We start from the raw sequence: 16,518 nt of genomic DNA, 5'->3' as shown, positions 1-16,518 counted from the left end.
AGAAATGAAGACAGACATGGGAAGAATAAACAAAGGTTGGAAAGAACTAGAAAGGAAGACATAGGACAGAGTGGGTTGGAGAATGCTGGTCGGCGACCTATGCTCCATTGGGAGTAACAGGCGTAAGTAAGTAAGTAAGTAAACATGATTTAATTTGTTTTATTAAAATGTAAATTAGATTTGAAATTATTTAAGTTAATTTTATTATTACATGATGTGAAGAAAAGGAAAATATATTTGCATGCTACATATCCTTCGGGGGCTACCGCTGGTCCCAAGCCCGGATAAAGGAGGAGGGTTGGGCATGAAGTTAGCGACCCCATCTCGTAGAAATCCAACTCGTTAAAAAAACGCTAACCAGAAAAAGTTATTGTGTAAATAAAACTTAAGATAAATTCAGTTATTGAGATTTAATTAGTTCATATTGAATAACATTAAATAGGAAGAATATATTTGGTCCAAGCTTTTTCAAGGAAATATATCCTTGAATATTTCTTTGAAAAACCTTGGACCAACTTGTCAGGTGAAACGTTGGATTCACTTAAAATTCATTCTCTGAGATTTTACAAATACATTCTTCCTATTTATTGTCTCACATCAACTCGGAGCCCAAATACTGTGAAACTATTCGCTCTAATTTAGACGAAAGTTCTTATTCTGCAATCGCATCAAATTTAATATTGAATGTTTTTTGAATATACTGTTCACTGTGATCTCAAGTTAGAACAAATGAAAATTCAGCTTTAGAATCTTATTGATGTCTCATAATATTCTGTTTGGTTGAATTTCATGACTTCTCCCTAGAATTTTCCTAGTAAATGAACGATTGTTATGAGGATAGGATTGTGGTGTGTGCTACTGATGTCGACAGATAAAAGTAGTATGTATCATCAATCGAATGTGAAATGTCTGGAGGCAGAAGGTTAGGAAGATGGAAGTGAAGAGAACGAGAACAGTGAATGATTGTTATGGAAATGAACGACCAGTCAAGTCTGAGACAATAGATTTACTGATATTTTGCAAATGTAGTATTTACTGTATGATTCTCAGATTTTACCAAGAGATTATATAATTTTGTGTTCAAATACGATCGATTGTCCTCATTTGTGTCCTCGTTCAATACAGGATATTTGTTGAGAGCGATTAACATGTTTAGTTTACATATTACAGAATAACTACAATTGGAGATCTGTTATACCAACGGATGGTTGTTTCATCTCAGTACTTAGTACTTTACAAGAATGTACACTTGTATACACCCAAAACACTAATTTCAACAAGACTACAACAGTTTGTGAGCACTAAAAGCTTATAATTTCTTGGAAAGTGTCAAGACCAGGTTGATAATTCTTCAGGACGGCATTTTTTCAGCACTCTTTATAGGTCTAAATTTTTTAAACTTTCAATGAAAGAAACGTCATACAAAATCGATTTGTCATAAGATACCTTTTATTACGCAAATAAAAAAGTGAGAGAAAAAACATACCAGTATTCATAAATCTTTAGAAAAAATACATTATTAAGACATGTTTTTTGTAGAGCTAAGCTGGGTTCGAGTCCCAGAGTGAACACCAACTCTGAGATGCAGGTACATCCAGCTGACGAGTCCCAGTTAGGGTTAAACGCGCGTCCTGGATTCCACTGATAGACATTATCCATCTTTCTTTAAATAAAATATAGTTCAATGACTTTTATTGTTGATCGGTTACTAGAGTTATTTAATTCAAAAAGAGCTTTTATATAATGTTATGCATTAAACTTCTCATGATTTACAACGGAAAGATGTTTGATATATGTCTTTGATCTCTTGATGGAATTCACTGATGGCTGAGTAGTGACTGACCACATGACTGAACTTTTGATGTCAGTTCTCCAATCGAAAAGATATCAGAAAACAAGACAGTTACCCGGTAGAATAGGTTATTTCTTATAATAAAATAATATACTTATATACAAGGTACTAAACACACTGATACATATACTTAGAAGTCATTGAAAGTATTAACGATCTTAGGAAAGGGTTATTACAGGTTATTCTTATTCATACTGATATTCATGGGAAATTCTTCATATTCTCTTCCCTTGTTCAGTTTGATTAGTTTACGTATAATCTGTTGAATAAATTTACTTGTAATAAATCTATTCCAACCTAACTGATATTAGGCTTTTGTATTTCTCGATTGGAAGTAAATTTAATTACTTAAAGATAATCAGCATAAGACTATATATGAACTCATCTCAGGTAGAGTCAGACGAATGATACACTGCAAAGATGCATGTTTCAAATACACAATTGAATTCATCTTAGAATATCTCCCATAATATTTATTTATCCTCTTAACAGAAACTTATTCTACCCAATAAAGTTGAAGTTCATTTCTATTTCTCTTCACAAATTAAGATAAAGTGTACAAAAAAAAGGAACAAATTATTAGCACTGTGAATATATCCAATGCTAATTAATATGCATATAAAGGGGGTTTTAAAAAACCATCATTTATCAAGCTAATGCCTGAGTTAAAGCTAATTCGCTGACATATGTCATGTACTAAAATAAAGGAAAATTCATAAACTGTGGGAGCATGTAATATCTAACTACTGTTCAGCAATAATAATGGTTTTTTTTAATAGTTAAATTCATGAGCCGATTGAAGCTAGACCACCATGGAAAACCTGGAAGCACCGGACGGCCATTTTGTCTTAGTATGGGACTCCTCAGCAATGCACATCCACTGCTGAGGAGTCCCATACTAGGACGAAACTGTTATTTAGGGCTCTCAGGTTGTTAATAATGGTCTAGTAAGGATCCGTTTATAACTTAAACTGTGAAAACCGGTCGAGATTATCAGTCAAACGTGTTACAGAATGCATGAACTGATAATAAATAAATAGCTAAATATAAGTTTGTATTGTTGTGCTGAATAAGCCATTTAGTTATTATATATACAGATGAATTAACTGATTAGAACAAATAGAAACATATCATCATTACTCACATAATATATGAATAATTAAAAGTAGTGTAGTGAACGAGAACACAAGTGAGTACAATTAAATGTATTTGAACACAAAATTACAGAACAACTTAGTAAAATTTGGGAACCATACAGCAAATACTTCATTTGCAAAATGTCAATCAGTTGTCTTAGACTTGATCGTGCCTTCGTTTCCATACCAATCGCTCTCTGTTCTCGTTCTCTTCACTCTGATTTTCCTAACCTTCTGCTACCAGACATTTTACTTTTGGTTGATGATATATACTACTTTTATTTGTCAACATCATAATCACACACCACAGTAGTATAGTGAAATTCGGATTAATATATGTTCAGTATATAGTGAATATGTGTATTATGTGTTTATACTTGTTAATTTTATTGTTTGATTATTTTCTTCAAAAAAAAATAATTTTAGTCATTATAATTTTCCCAAATATAATCATATCCTTTTCTAGTTTTTAGAATGTTTTACATCACTTCGACGTTGAACTATTCTGTAAACTTATGTAGTTGAGATCATGAGTCAATTGAATCTAGAAAACGATGGGAAACCTAGAAGCATTGTACGGCCAACTCGTCCTATTGTGGAACTCAACAGCAGTGTTCATCCAGGATCCAGCCTCACGAGATTCAAACCCTGGACCTATCAGTCTCGCGCCAGAGCACTTAACCGATAGACCAGTAGGCTAGCCGGCATCCAACGGTGTTAATGTCTAACTTCAACCAATCCACGATATTTAGCAACCATTCACAAATATCTTCAGTGAGTTGATATCGCCCAACAGACCTGGTTGAATTCCACTGGTCTAGCTTCAATTGACTCATAATCTCAACTATATAAAATTACTAAAATCTCCACAAAACTCCCTTCTGATATTCTGTAAACTGTTCACTAAAATTTAAATAAAAGTTTTCCAGAAAGTTTTCTGTCTAATTATGATGTAACAACAATATTACATCATCCCTTTATACTTAGATCAGAAGGGGGTTTTGTGGATATTTCAATATTTTCATAATTGAAATCATGAGTCAATTGAAGCTAGATCACCATGGAAAACCTGTAAGCACTGGACGGCCGAGGTTCAAATCTCGTGGGTACGAGATCCTGGATGCGCACTGCCACTGAGGAGTCCCATAATAGGACGAAACGGCCGTCCAGTTCTTCTAGGTTTTCCATGGCGGTCTAGCTTCAATTGACTCATGATTTTATACTTAATTGGAGTTAAATTAATTATTACCTACTAATGTATGCACCAGTCTTTTATGATCGAGTTTTATTCTTATAAATAGGTCATAAATGTAATAATAATAATAATACGATTTATGATTTTCTCTTATTTTAACGTTCTACTCTCTCTCTCTCTCTCTCTCTCTCTTTATCTCTCCCTTTCTGTCCTTGGTTACTTTTTCTTTTTTTTAAAATAAAAATTATTCTAGGTCAAATGTGACAAATATGGTTGTCTTCAAATTCCTACTAAATAACTATTTTTTCTATAATAATGAAACAATATTCTAGTTTGTGGGTTGTATTTTATTACTAATTTTATTACAAATTGAGAAGTATTGGATAATTGTTTTGTCCTAATATTAAATAAGATATTGATCAATTGTAGTCCAAAATAATAATTGGGAAAATACAAACAAGCAACATCAAATGAATTTATATGAATACTTGTTTTAAATTTAATAAGTATATCAGAATGAAGGTTTTGTGGAGATTTTAGTAATTTTATATAGTTGAAATCATGAGTCAATTGAAGCTAGACCATTATGGAAAACCTGGAAGCACTGGACGGCCAACACGTCGTATTGTGGGACTCCTCAGCGGTGCACATTCACGATCCCTTCCGCGCGCGAGACCGGTATGTCCTGGTTTTGAATCTCGTGAGGTGAGTTCGTGGATGCACACTGCTGAGAAGTCTTACAATAGCACAAAACGGCCATCCAGTGCTCCCAGGTTTTCTACGGTGGCCTAGCTTCTATTGACTTATGATTTCAACTATATATAATAAGTATATCATTTGTTAGCGTGTGTTCTATTTATAACACAAAAACATGATTCAATAAACTTGATTTAATAAACAAATTCAATGGATTTGTGTAGTTTGAATTTGTCATATTACGAAAACTAAGAGATATTATTATATTTTACGGAATGAAATACTAAAATCTATTGTAAGAACTTATTCTAAATAATAAACATACATTATACTCTGGGAAAAATACAACGAAGAAGAATATTTGATAAGTAAGAAACGGTTTAAGTGAGTAAAGTCAACCCAGGGTTTCCTGTTGGCTACCTTCAACCGTTATCGTACTTCAACACAGTTTACTCAATGTCGAGTTACCTAGACTTTTGGCCACATTGCAATTTGGTCGATAGGATTCGATCTGCACTAAGAAGGACCTGGTATACATGAAATTGATCATCACACAGTGATTAATCAATTGTAAATACATCTCAGTCCTACGGGAGGTTGGTGCGGCCTGCATAGCTTGGTGATAACCTCTCTGACTGTGAAGCTGGGTGACACGGAATAGAATCTGTCAGGGAGCATCAGTTCCCTTAAGATTACCAGTGAACCTTGCTGACGAGTGCTAAGTGGTAGAACGAAACCTAGGTTCAGGGTTTCCTGTTGACTACCTCCAACCACCATCTTATCTCAACCGATTATTAAAATAATCGTCTTCCCTTCTTTTTCGCAAAATCATTTTAATGTACCAACATAGGTTTGGATATTCATTGTTGAATATTTTAAAACAGTGAAAGTATATTTACATAGTATAATTTGTTTAAGCAATTTAATTCCTCTTTGGGGGGTGGGGACTAAAACAATGCATTAAAGTTCAGTTAATCTATTATTTTAGTCCTTTTGTGTACAAAATAAGAAGTAACGTAAGCTATAGCAACTCTCCTACAATCAATTTCGATTGTTTTAAATTTTCTTAAACCTTTTTATTAATTAACTTACTTAACAGACAATGTTTTCGGAACAGTTACATCCGTATATTTCTTTGTGCTATCATGATCACTACCTTGTCTGAATAAACTTGTACTCTTGATCACATGATGGCAAACGCACATATCTTTCTCTAGCTAAAATGATAATCCCTTAAATGTTGCTAGATGAGTCATTCTCTTTCCCATGTATATATGTACTCAAATCTTATCATTAGTCTTTGCTCTACCTAGCTGCGCCTTGATTCGATATGACTATAAATTTGCCTCTGTATTCGCTCACATATACACACATTCTCCTCTCTGCTTCAAACACTCTCGATACGCTTGTAGCTTTGTGATCAGTGCTATCCGCTAATAAATTGTAGTTGCCTCTTCTTAATGCCTTCTGATATCAAACACCGTTGGGATTTATATATAATAAAAGTTATCAAGGTGATTGATTGACGAAGCTAACACACTACAAATTCGATAAATTGTATAAATAACTAGTATTTTTGGGGGGTATTTCTTTTCTATCCATAAATTATGGAATTATTTATGAGACAACAATCAAATCATTTCTAGAATCCAGTGAAGAAAACTTGCTGAGTTCACTTATAAAATGCTTGATTTAATCATATTCTTGAAGGATATCCTCTTAAAGAAGTATATGTATTTGAAAAGTGTTCTATTCTTTGAGATGTTTGGTTTAATTGTACATGAGAAAAATATAGTTGTTCTCTTGTTGAAAGTGTACTACGTTCATATGATTGTATGATGGAGATTTCTTTTTAGCCCAGATGTGGGATTTGACAAGTATTGTATTCCAAATTGTTTTGTCTCTACTACATTATCTAGTTCAAAGAATACAGTATCTTTGAAACCCTCTTCTTGAACTAGAATTCTTTATCATCATCGGAAGATGATGTGTTCAATAAGAATGTACTGACGATGTTATGCAAACTTCTCAGTAGTTAATTTACTTTTGAATCAATATAGTTCTTTTGAAGTTATCAGTCATATGGTTTAATCACTACTTTGAATGCTTAAAATTATTTAACCACAAACATTCGGGTAGTCTACTGACATTCTTGAGCTTAGTGAAGTTTGTTTGATTTAATGGTCTACAAAAATTGTTAAGCTGATAATTTTTTTTAAATAAGTTATCCGATATGATAAGCAAATTTCTGACTGCAGACTAATTTCAACTTGAGATGGTGGAGAAGATTTGTAGCTCAGGTGGGTGGTTTTGATGTAAGTTTGTTCTCTGAGCTGGATGGTTTGGTCATGGAGCTTTCATCGTCCTTCTGAACGACATCATCAGCACAAACTTCTGGTAGAAGTGAGGTGTTTGAATTTCTCCACATTTGATTCACAGCTTGTTCAAATTTATTAACCACATTATTTTCTAATGGGTAGTATTCAAAAACAAGCCACTACACTCTGAGCGGAAGGATTGAAGTAAGGAATATATTATTCTTGTTGTAAGTTTAATTCATTCAATGAAATGAAAATCAACTGACATTCATGAATGTATAATGTAATGTATATTCTACTTACAATATCCTAACTAGCGAGCATATAGATTATGCTATAAAAATCTATTTCCTAACGAATTTGGTTAGAAACGTTTTAGTGATAACTAATTTATAATTGATTGGTCGCTGAATATTGACCGATGTCATGTATGTCATGTTCTTCTCAGTACTGATTAAATTCTATCAACCAATTTTAAATGTAGCTACTGGTCTAAGTGACTCGACATCATGTTCACTGTATTAAGATAAAAGGTGGTGATTGAAGGTAGTCAGTAGGAAACCCTAATTTACATAGGTTTAGTGCTATGTGGCATTCTTCAATGGGATGTACCGATAATTTTGAGGGAACTGATACTCCCTGATGAACCCGACCTCATGTGATTCAGCTCCACGTAGACTAGTGGCTAGACTGTAAGTCGACAGATCGAGTTCGATCAGCTTTATAAGTGTTTGCTATATATGACATTGGTTGCCATCCAGTGATCAGTCAATTTTAAATACATCTTAGTCTTACAGGAGGTCGATCGAGGATCAAATAGCTAAGTGGTAACATCTCTTAATCAGTGTTTCCAGATGACTATCTCCTACCACCAACAACTTATAAAGATAATCAACTTCGCAAAAAGTTTATTAACTATCTAATATGTATAAAATAAGATGTTATTTTGAAACATTACATAAAATATACTGCGGATTTAAAGCAAAGATGGATAGTGGCTAGCACTGGAATCCAGGACGCACGTCCTTTCGTCCTATTTGGGACTCGTCAGCTGGATGTACCTGCATCTCAGAGTTGATATTCACTCTGGGACTCAAACACAGTACCTTTCGCTTCAAACGCCATCGCGTTATCTACTCGGCCACTGAGTCTTAATAGCCACTTGCTTGTGCAATGGGGTAAAGTTTAAATTCATTTAGTATTCATTCAGTACTGCGGATTTGTTTTATTATGAATAATAATAATGAACAAAGAGATTGTCATTTAACCTAATTTTTATAGTGTTCTTCTTATAGATAAAAGTCATTGGGATTGGTTTCTTTTATAAAAATTGAATTGATTGATTTGTGTTGTTAATTAATATTGACAGTTATGCTGGAAATATTTTTTTCCCATCTAACACCATTGGAATAGTAGCATTACAAAATTGAGCAATTCTTTAGAGCGATTAGGTTTCTATCTATTGACATAATGACTACTGAAGTATGAGAAAATGTTTAGATTGACTAAAGTTCATGGGAGAGATCATCATAGAATTGTTAGCCTTTGACAAAATAAGCAATAAATAGGTTTGGCCTTAGTTCAGTGTAGAGTTCCATTTAGAAGTGAAATCATGACATGAACTATAGACGCAAATGTAAACTTGCAAATTGAAGTAAGGAAAATAATCATAATGTATGTATATGGGCGATTGAAATCTATGTTTGGAAATTGTAAACCGTTGAAGCATAATGTCTCATGTATATTCGATTATCTACCTTTTCCCATTTGAATTTTAATGTTTTGTGTATTTTACACTTTTAATTTCTCATCCGTTAGTTAAATAGCTGTTTAAATAGCTTATTTGTTTACTATCACTGCCGATACAATTATTTCAATTGCTTTGATACTTACCTTCTTTGTTAATTATGGATATTTATCAGTATAGGGTCATTGAGATTGTTGAATATTAATGTTAGAACACTATTAAGAACCTGGAAGCACAGGACAGTTGTTTCGTCCTCGTGTGGGATTCTTCACAAGTGCACATTCACGATCCCGCACGAGAAACACGAACTCAGGACCTCTGATCTCGAACACAAACGTTTAACCCTCAGAAAACTGAGCCGGTATCCAACAGTGTTACTGCCTAACTTCAACCAATCCACTATATTGCGTGACCATCCTCCAATCATAGATATGTAATATGAAATGTGATAACTTTAATTGATCTAAATTTATACCAAGTCACTATTCACTGATTATTAATTAACATGAAATCATGATTATTGACTTTCCTTTTCTTAACACATGAGTGAATTTCATAAAAATGTTTGTCTTAATTCAAGTAAATGTTTTCACAGTGAAGAGTTTACAGAAGCCATTACAATTGTACAAGTGTAATATACTGATACTGGTTATTTTTCTGGAAAAGCTAGGCCCAGACTGCCAAAATGACTTGAAAACAAAAGTGTAGGATATAAATGAGGTCCACATAACAACTGTCTACTACGCTGGTATACCAGAATGTTAAGTGAAAATAGAGTTTTTCTTAAATTTTACTCATTAAAATTTTTACAAAAATAGTTTCCTTGCTGATAACTTAGTTAAACTGTTTCAAAATTTTATAGTTGAAATCATGATTCAATCGAAGCTAGACCACCAAGGAAAACCTGGAAGCACTGGACGGCGTTTCGTCCTGTTGTAGGACTCCTCAGCAATTCGCATCCACGATCCCGCCTCACGAGATTCAAACTCAGGACATACCGGTCTCGCGCGCGAACGGGATCGTAAATGTGCACTGCTGAGGAGTCCCATAATAGGATAAAACCGCCGTCCAGTGCTTCCAGGTTTTCCATGGTGGTGTAGCTTCAATTGACTGATGATTTCAATTATATAAAATTACTTAAATCTCCACAAAAGCCCCATCTGTTTCAAAATTATTAAAAATGAAGTGTCTTAAAAATTAACTCAAGGTCATTTTACACTTCTTTAGTTGATAGTAGTTTTATTAAATATGTACATGATTCAGTTTATTGATTGATTACAAAAATTGGTAAGCGGTTTGTGATGAATTTATTGTATTCTGTGGTCTACTGAAGTTACAAAATATACTTGTTATGGTACATCAAACCCATTCTGCAAATGTGAAGACTTAGAAATCAGTAGGAAGATCTAATTGGTAAATCGAATTATCATGTAAAAAAATCTTAGATACAAATATGTTTACTTTTCTGACCCAATCGAGAATACGTATTCTGAGACTTTGAGCAGGTATATAACCATCTTCATCCAGTAGCGTGAGTCAATTATAATGTCTCACCTACCGTTTGACTTTAAGACTGCATGTGATATGTCTGTACTGGCTCAGCATAGCGTGTTTTCTCAAAAAAGGTAAACCAAATGATGATAATTGTTTTATTCTAATTATATGCTACCTCACCAATAGAAAAGTTTATCAAATTTCAATCTTGTTAGTGATTTTCATTAACCTTAAAAGTAGAGAGTCAAAATCCATTGGTCATTACTTCAGACTTTAACCACTTTACCAAACTTTCGGAATATGTATACTTCAGTTCTTTGTTTGATCTATAAAAGATTGACTATGACAAGTATAGAAATTCAGTAAGCTGGTTTCGATCTATTTGCTACACGTTAACTCGATAACTCAAAAGTTTAATAATATAATACAAACAGTGAAACCATAATTTGTGGATGACCTTTGAGCAACACTGAAGTAACCTTGAAAATGTCCACCTAAGGTCAAATGAGGGTTATAAATTAGTGTGAAAAATTAGGATTTACAGCTGAACGTGAGGGCTAGAAATTAGATTCAATGTCTCATCACGAACTGATATCAGCTTTAATGTCTAAATTGTATTTAGCCAAATGAGTGGACGAATCTCGAGCCAAAATCCAAGGCCTACTATTTTCGTCCATAGATTGTGGTTTCGCCACACAAACATCACACCTGTTAGTGACCATTTGTACTTCACAGTTTAATGAGTAACGCGTTGGAATCTAAAGCGAAAGCTGTTAAGTTCAAGCTTCAATGTAAACATCAACATTACTATAGTGAAACATCCAAATGATATATCCCGGATAACACGAAACACTCATCCTATGGATTTCATTACTAGCCAAAATTCATCTATTATAACCTAGCTAGTGACCAAATCGTTATTTCAAAACAATTCACACAGGTTGCACGCGTATCATCAAAGTCTGATTAGTACTCAATCCTTGATTGTAAGCAACACGACAACTCACATCCTTACTAACAACGGTAAAAGTGTTTTGTCTTAATATAATAAAGAGAATTTTTGTATTTTTCACAGTTAACATACATTTGTCATTTCATTTTTAATGTAATCTAATATCAGAATGAGGGTCGTGGATGCACACGGCTAAAGAGTTTCATACTAGGATGAAACAACTGTTCAACACTTTCAGATTTTCAATGGTACTCTATAGCTTAGATCGACTTAGAAACTCAACTTTAATCTAATATATCTAGACTTCAATATTTATTTTAATTTCTTCCATTTAAAAAAAAACACAAAATTCAATTCTCTAGATAGATAATACATAATAAGAAGCACAAGTACATGTCATTTTAATATTAATCAACTTCAAAATTATGTGCTTTAGTTGTTTAGTTCTTCTCTTCCTCTCTCTTGCTCTATCTGTATGGATATATGAATGTGTGTGTGTGTGTGTGTGACTATGATTAATTTCTCCAGTTAGGTTTTTTAATATTTTCTATTACCTGGTGTTCTTTTTTTTAAATTCAATTTCATTTTCGTTATTTTTCTTACGTCAAACAGTTCCAACCCCCCCCCCCAAAAAAAAAAGATTTTTATTTGTATAAACATATGAATGAAAGTTTAGGTAGTTACTGGAAAAAATGTCAGATATATTTTTTCGGTATTTTGATATCATATATAAAATGTAATTGACATCGTTAACCCATTTAAGTTAGACCACCATTGAAAACCAAAAAGCATTAGATAGTTGTTTCATCACAGTGCAAGAATCTTCAGAGATGTTCATCTATGATCATGAACCCGTCAATCGAACTCAAAATCTTCTATGTTATGAACGAACACTAAACCTCTACACTAATAATAATCATTTGCCCACTGGAGTTTTGTGAGAAGTGTTTGACGTGAAACAGTTATCCCTCACAGGTAGTATAAGATGGTTGCCCAGAATCGTGAATTTACTGCCGTTAGACATTAAAACCATTGAATTTCAACCTAATGGTCTATAGGTTAAGCGTTAGCACATGATACTGAAGTTCTTAGGTTCAATGCCTGTGGCATGATCGTTATTGTACATTATTGAGCAATTGTATCACAGAATGAAATACTTGTTCAGTGCCTCCAGGTTTTTATTAGTGGTCTAAATTTGATTAATTCATGTTTAAAAACTGTAGTGTCGGTTGACATGTTAAGCCCATATACTGTATTCTAGCTTCTGGACAAGCCGATTCACCTATCCATCATGAGTCATGTTTTGACTCTGCTAATTACTCACTTATCAGTCCTGACTATTTTTATATGCGTATATGTGTGTGTACACTTTTTATCTTATTCATCCCATGTCTGTAACTTATTTTTTTATCTGACTATAAGTATCGATTGTCTCTTGATTAAAGTGAGTTGGCTTACCTGCCATCTCCAATGTGCATTATTTTGCTCTCAGATATTGCTCCATGTGCCTATAGCTTTCTCGGCATGCGTCATTTGTTAATAAAACTGTAGTTGTCACATCCCTTTGCCTTCTGTTTTTATGCACCGTTCACATTTGTATTATAGTGGTTATCCAGATGAACGATTAACGAAGCACGGCAACATCAAACTACAGTAAAAAAAAACCTTAATAACTTTAACACGAATGTTTAAAGTAAAACAAGCAACAACAACAACAAGAATTATTTTCACAAAGTTGAACCCAAAGGTGATTGAAAGATGGATGATAAGATCTATCTATATTAGGACACTTGTTCTAGAATCAATTCAATCCTAAAAATATTCTCAATCAATGTTGCATGTATTTTGTTTATGGTAAATTTGTTTGTTCATTTATGACCTATTGAATTCATGCGTTATAATTAAATTGATTTATGTATATATTCATGATTGAATCATATTTTCAATCATTGTGAAGTCTTACTTTTCTAAATACTTACTTACACCTGTTACCCCTCGTGAAGGAGCATAAGCTGCACACCAGTATTCTCCATCCAACCTTGTCCCTGGCAATCCTTTCTAAATAATTACTGAACTAATTTTATAAATTAAAAAAGTACAGTTTTTACTAAATAAAAATAAACTAAAATCTATCTGGTAAAAAGTTTATAATGATCTTTAAGAAAAAATACAAGTTAATGGTTGAATGATAATGAATAAACTAAAGTCTAACGTAGGAAACAAGACGGAACTATAATTTATAGATGAATCAATTAGATTTAGGATAACAGGTATTGGGTTTTGGCATGAAATTCAGTGATCCATTTAGCTAAACAACGTTTTGGCATTTTAGTTCATATCAGTTTATAGTGAAAACCGTAAATCTAGTTCCTGATCTTAAATATCAACTGTGAAACATAATCTTATTTCCTTACACTGGTTTATAATAGTTATTTATTCCTAGTTAGTAGGTGGACAATTCCGCCTGGAGTCCCTCTGGGGTTACTGCTCCCAAATGCTCTGGTACGGCCGAGAGTGGGGAGAGTCCGCTCTCCCTCTCGAAATGTTCTCACATGGCCACACGTATATAGCCTCTGCCAGAGAAGTCCTACTCACTGCCTTCTCATGACACTACTGTTGTTTACGAAAGTGAGAGGATGAAAAGCGAATGTCCGGCGCTTTAATCGGGTTGATGGACACTGCGAGTCCACCTAGGGGAGTTGGAAAACCCTGATTCCAAACCAATGGTTCATATGGGCTCCAGTTTCCTGAGGGAACAAATGGCGTATGAATCAATCGTTGGTCACCGACTATCATGGGACTGCATCTCCTCACGATGCTCCACTGCCTTGTGGATCAGACCTTTGGGTGGAAGGCTCCGGGTGTGGCTCCTTAAGAAAACCACCTGTTTCGGTTTGGGCACCCGGGCAGTATCATAGCCCTCACACAAATCAAATGAGATTTGTGTGGCGCATATGTATCTGGTGCCTCCTTGTACCAATATTTACGTGTTTAAATAAATAATAAAATACTGCCGGTCCCTAGCCAGGATAAAGGAGGACAGTTGAGCATGAAGTAACCGAACCCCTCCCGTAGAAAACTAACTCGCTAAAAAACGCTAACCACAAAAAAACCTAGTTGGTGGACATTTTCAAGATCATTTTAGCATTACTCAAAGGTCGTCCATGAATCATAGTCTCATCGAAATCAACAGATAATAATTAAATTATTTAGGTTTGTCCTATAAATTGTCTGGACCTCTTGGTTTCAATACATGGTAATGTTATAGGTAAATATTCACAAAAGGATAAGTATTCAGTATTCTTTCATTTCTATTTGCTTCCAATTAAATTACTCTTCATAATCCGTTAAATAAACACTCTTGAAATACTAAAAAAAATTACAAATTATTTGGATGTTATTCAGAATTTGTTTTATCATCATATGATTTTAATGAATCGTGTTTAGTGTAAAAGATGAATAGAGTAACTCAGTTCACTTTGGTTTTTACTGCCTTGATAACATTTACTACAGAGAAAATTATTATTTAGCAGAGTGTAAGAAAAACTCCAGAATGCTGAAGAATTCACTAGCTATAGTAGCATACTGAAATTCAATAAACTGCTCTAATATATGAAAAGCAAGTTTTCTTTATTAATAATAGGTTTTAGCTAGTAGTGAAAACTAGGACTTACTTCTCGGTACATTTGAGTATCTTTAACTAGATACACTTGGATCCAAATATTAATATCGTTAATGAAACTCATACATTATACCTTACGTTCTAAACACTAAAGCTTGTGATCTTCTAAGATCATTAGATCAGTGGAGAGATAGGATACATATTCTTGAATTTATAGCTCATCCATTTTTCAATGTTCATATGTGTAGGATATCAAGAATTTTGTAGCATTTGTTTTCATTGATTTAATAGATGCATATAAGAGTATAATTTTTACTAGAGATTACATTTCAAGTTGTTTACATTTTTCGCATCAAGCAATTTGAGATATGCTGTAGTGGCATGTTCACAGAAGGTATATATAGATAGTATTAGATGATTGAAATTGTTATAACTTGTGGCCGAGTGGATGCCCTGTTAACGTATGACGTGATAAAACAGCCAATCAGAGAGAAGCGAATTATCGATTGGAACAGTTGCACCCGAAAACCGTACGAGCAGTCTAGAGTACGTATCGGCCCTGCTTTCTGCCTGGCCCAGCCTCTGAGGTATGAATCATTGTATCTCAAACATACTGAGCTTATATACCAAACAGACTAACCGCATCGTACCAATAAAATAGAAAATAACATTTGTACAAGATTCAGACAAATGTGACAGTGAATGTGGGAGGCAGTAATTGATAGACTAAGGATAACTCAAGAATGGTAAGTCATATAACAATAGTTTATAGTTCAAAATAAAGCTCGTGATAAGAGAAACATAAATATGAATAGTTTAGTTCTTTAGCGATCATACGATAAAAAATATATGCATAATATTGGTCCATAAATAGATCCCAAAGTTACCATTACCTATTGTTATCGGGACATAACAGAAATGAAATTCACAAAGAAAATTACACTCATGTATACAGCACTGGCCTATTAAATGAAGCCAGAAGAATTGCTAGAAAATGTTAAGTATCGTAATTCTATGAAGGAATCAGGAAACGATGGAAAATCTCATACACCTCAATGGAATGTTTAAATCTCCAGATCAATTGGAAAATATTAATGATAGTTAATCAGAAGGGGTTTCGTGAAGATTTCAGTATTTTCATAGTTGAAAGACTGTTGGAGTTAACTCGAGGATTAACGATCACTTCTTGTTCTGCCAACGCCTTCGTCCTACAGTTGCACGTTTCGTGATCAGTCACAAGAACGAAACCGCTACTTATCGAATGTGTAAACCCTTTCTAGCGGGGTGCTCCTGTAGTGACCGGCCTGTCTCTATAATAACTCGATTGGAATATCGGAAACACTTATTATTATTGTAACCTAATGTACCAGAGATTGTTATACTGTATTTGTTGAACTGTAATAGTTTCAATTCTTGTTTCTCTCTCCACCTTGATTGGTTCAAACTTGCTCACACTACTGCTTGACCGCTTGTACTCTTTGGCACCTCTCGATATTATTTCTATGC

This window comes from Schistosoma mansoni, chromosome 3 (genome assembly GCF_000237925.1).
Source record: "Schistosoma mansoni strain Puerto Rico chromosome 3, complete genome".
Taxonomy (NCBI): Eukaryota; Metazoa; Platyhelminthes; class Trematoda; order Strigeidida; family Schistosomatidae; genus Schistosoma; species Schistosoma mansoni.
The sequence above is the reverse complement of the archived record's forward strand: the minus strand, read 5'-3'. Positions refer to the sequence as shown.